Source organism: Haliotis rubra, unplaced genomic scaffold (assembly GCF_003918875.1).
Source record: "Haliotis rubra isolate DU_JTF1 unplaced genomic scaffold, ASM391887v1 Scf285, whole genome shotgun sequence".
Classification (NCBI taxonomy): domain Eukaryota; kingdom Metazoa; phylum Mollusca; class Gastropoda; order Lepetellida; family Haliotidae; genus Haliotis; species Haliotis rubra.
In genome coordinates, this window is record NW_025766947.1 from 234,308 (window position 1) to 239,566 (window position 5,259).

Here is a 5,259-nt window from a genome sequence, read left to right on the forward strand (position 1 = left end):
CAGCGGAATTCAAACAGAGCTACGATAATGCACATGAGTGAGATTTATAGACAAAAACTTTGCATTTCGGAGCGAACACGGGCTTTGTGTGGTGTGAGTGAAGAATCCCAGCAATGTATCTCGTACGACATAGTACCTTCCTGGACAGGACAGGTGACAACCCGGCAGAATGTTCTTGTCCAATGGCATGTCCCCGTCAGAACACCTGTCGTAACATCAAGTTAATGTCCTACAGATCAGGTGAACCCAGGGAGACGGGTATGGGAGAGTGCACGGGGAGAAGGCGCACTAAGTCTAACCACTTGAAGCTGCATATATTGTACGTCCCTTTCCTAAGGCCACGCCAGACTCTTCCATTCACGTAACATTTTTTCAATTGTTTGGAAGGTTGTGTTGAATTTGTTGTACGTAAATACACATAGGCATATACAAAATACCACCTGCATCCAAGGGTAATGTGGCCTAAACAGGCGATCATACCTAATCATACAAATATATAAGCAAGTGCTTCACACAACATCTTTAAAAACTATGGGTCTCATATTGCTGACTACAGGTCCCCATGATATAACTGTCATATTACAGTTGGGGCGGTGGGGTGGCCTAGTGGTTAAAGCGTTGGCTCGTCACGCCGAAGCACCGGGTTCGATTCTCCTCACATTGGTACAATGTATGAAGCCCATTTTTGGTGTCCCCACCGTTATATTGCTGGAATATTGCTAAACGCGGCGTTAAACCATGCTCACTCACTCACTCACTGATTACAGATCCACATGATTTAGCTGTCATATTGGTGAATACAGGTCCCCATGATACAACTGTCATATTGCTGGCTACAGGTCACCATGATATAACTGTCATATTGCTGGCTACAGGTCACCCTAACATAACTTATATTGGTGACTACAGGTCACCATGATATAACACTCATATTACTGACTAATGGTCACCATGATATGAATGTCATATTGCTGACTGCATGGTCCCATGATATAACTGTAATATTGATGACTACAGGGTCACCATGATATACCTCTCATATTGCTGACTACATGGTCCCATGATTTACCTCTCATATTGCTCACTACAGGTCACCATGATATAGCTGTCATATTGCTGACTACAGGTCACCATGATACAACACTCATATTGCTGACTAGAGTGTCCCATGGTATAGCTGACATATTGCTGAAAACAAGTTTCCATGATATACCTCTCATATTGATGACTACAAGGTCCCATCATATAACTATCATATTGCACTACAGGTCACCATGATATAACTCTCATATTGCTCACTACAGGTCACCATGATATAAATGTCATATTGCTCACTACAGGTCACCATGATATAGCTCTCATATTGATGACTACAGGGTCACCATGATATAACTGTCATATTAAATGACTACAGGCCACCACGATATAACTGTAATATTGCTGACTACAAGATCCCATGATATAAGTGCCATATTGATGACTACAGGGTCCAATGATATAATTTCATATTGCTGACTACAAGATCCCATGCTATAACTGCATGGTCACATGATATAAATGTCATATTGATGACTACAGGTCACCATGATATAACTGTCATATTGCGGACTAAAAGGTCTCATGATGTAACTGTCATATTGCTGACTGCATGGTCCCATGATATAACTGACATATTAATGACTACAGGGTCCCATGATATAACTGTCATATTGCTGACTGCTTGGTCCCATGATATAACTCTCATATTGCTGGCTACAGGTCATCCTGACATAACTCATATTGCTGACTACAGGTCACCATGATACAACACTCATATTGCTGACTAGAGTGTCCCATAGTATATCTGTCATATTGCTCACTACAGTGTCCCATGATATAACTGTCATATTGCAGACTACAGGGTCCAATGATATAACTGACATATTAATGACCACAGGGTCCCATGATATAACTGTCATATTGCTGACTGCTTGGTCCCATAATATAGCTCTCATATTGCTGGCTACAGGTCATCCTGACATAACTCATATTGCTGACTACAGGTCACCATGATACAACACTCATATTGCTGACTAGAGTGTCCCATGGTATAGCTGACATATTGCTGACAAGTTTCCATGATATACCTCTCATATTGATGACTACAAGGTCCCATCATATAACTATCATATTGCACTACAGGTCACCATGATATAAATGTCATATTGCTCACTACAGGTCACCATGATATAACTGTCATATTGATGACTACAGGGTCACCATGATATAACACTCATATTGCTGACTGCATGGTCCCATGATATAACTGTCATATTAAATGACTACAGGCCACCACGATATAACTGTAATATTGCTGACTACAAGATCCCATGATATAAGTGCCATATTGATGACTACAGGGTCCCATGATATAATTTCATATTGCTGACTACAAGGTCCCATGATAAAACTGTCAAATTCCTGACTGCATGGTCACATGATATAAATGTCATATTGATGACTACAGGTCACCATGATATAACTGTCATATTGCGAACTAAAAGGTCTCATGATATAACTGTCATATTGCAGACTACAGGGTCCCACGATATAACTGTCATATTGATGACTACAGGGTCCCATGATATAAATGTCATATTAATGACTACAGTGTCCCATGATATAACTGTCATATTGCTGACTGCATGGTCCCATGATTGAACTGTCATATTGATGACTAGAAGGTCCCATGATATATCTGTCATATTGCTCACTACAGTGTCCCATGATATAACTGTCATATTGCAGACTACAGGGTCCAATGATATAACTGTCATATTACTGACTACTGGGTCCCATGATATAACTGTCATATTGCAGACTACAGGGTCCCATGATATAACTCTCATACTGATGACTACAGGGTCCCATGATATAACTGTCATATTGATGACTACAGGGTCCCATGATATAAATGTCATATTGATGACTACAGGGTCCCATGATATAACTGTCATATTGCTGACTACAGGGTCCCACGATATAACTGTCATATTGATGACTACAGGGTCCCATGATATAAATGTCATATTAATGACTACAGTGTCCCATGATATAACTGTCATATTACTGACTACTGGGTCCCATGATATAACTGTCATATTAATGACTACAGGGTCCCATGATATAACTGTCATATTGCTGACTACAGGGTCCCACGATATAACTGTCATATTGATGACTACAGGGTCCCATGATATAAATGTCATATTAATGACTACAGGGTCCCATGATATAACTGTCATATTGCTGACTACAGAGTCCCATGATATAACTGTCATATTGCTGACCGCATGGTCCCATGATATAACTGTCATATTAATGACTACAGGGTCCCATGATATAACTGTCATATTACTGACTACTGGGTCCCATGATATAACTGTCATATTGCTGACTACAGGGTCCCATGATATAACTCTCATACTGATGACTACAGGGTCCCATGATATAACTGTCATATTGCTGACTACAGAGTCCCATGATATAACTGTCATATTGCTGACCGCATGGTCCCATGATATAACTGTCATATTACTGACTACAGGGTCCCATGATATAACTGTCATATTACTGACTACTGGGTCCCATGATATAACTGTCATATTGCTGACTACAGGGTCCCATGATATAACTGTCATATTGCTGACTACAGAGTCCCATGATATAACTGTCATATTGCTGACCGCATGGTCCCATGATATAACTGTCATATTAATGACTACAGGGTCCCATGATATAACTGTCATATTACTGACTACAGGGTCCCATGATATAACTGTCATATTAATGACTACAGGGTCCCATGATATAACTGTCATATTACTGACTACAGGGTCCCATGATATAAGTGTCATATTGCTGACTACAGGGTCCCATGATATAACTGTCATATTGCTGACTGCTTGGTCCCATGATATAACTGTCACGTTGATGACTGCTTGGTCCCATGATATAACTGTCATATTGCAGACTACAGGGTCCCATGATATAACTGTCATATTACTGACTACAGGGTCCCATGATATAAGTGTCATATTAATGACTACAGGGTCCCATGATATAACTGTCATATTGCTGACTGCTTGGTCACATGATATAACTGTCACGTTGATGACTGCTTGGTCCCATGATATAACTGTCATATTGCAGACTACTGGGTCCCATGATATAACTGTCATATTGCTGACTACAGGGTCCCATGATATAACTGTCATATTGCTGACCGCATGGTCCCATGATATAACTGTCATATTGCTGACCGCATGGTCCCATGATATAACTGTCTTATTGCTGACTACAGATCACAATGTTATAGCTGTCATATCGCTGACCGCATGGTCCCATGATGTAACTGTCATATTGCTGACTACAGGGTCTCATGATATAACTGTCATATTGCTGACTACAGGTCACCATGATATAACTGTCATATTGCTGACTGCATGGCCCCATGATATAGCTGTCATATTGCTGACTGCATGATCCTATGATATAACTGTCATATTGCTCACTACAGATCACCATGATATAGCTGTCATATTGCTGACTGCATGATCCTATGATATAACTGTCATATTGCTCACTACTGGTCACCATGATATAACTGTCATATTGCTGACTGCAGCCATCATATAACTCTCATATTGCTCCCTACAGGTCAGCATGGTATAACTCTCATATTGCTTCGTACGGGTCACCATGATATAACTGTCATATTGCTGAGCCCCATGATATAACTCTCATATTGCTGACTACAGGTCCCCGTCATATAGCTGTAAGCTTGCTGACCACAAGTCGCCGGGGTGAAGGTATGACACAGCTAACAGCTTACAATGAAATGGGTCCGCTTCCTACAGGCACGCACAGTGCATAGCAACCCCTTCTGTGTATCTGTCTGTCCAGAAATTGTCTCATCATTCCAGAAACCTGCAATGTTTATATGGATGGAACCAAACACTACATTTACTGTCCATACACTCCTAAACTGAAAAACAAACATGGGCTATAGGTGGAGGAGTTGAACTTTGCCCCCTCTCAAACAAGCTTCGTCATCCAGATCTATCGCGGAAACTGCCCTGCCCCACAGAGGTGGCGTTACGTCAGAGAAGGGCGCGTCCCAGCCCCCTGAAACCCCCTGTCACGTGACTACAGACCGTCCAGCGTGCTTCAATATCTACAATATTGTATTAAGGAGATGATATACAGTGAGTATGTACA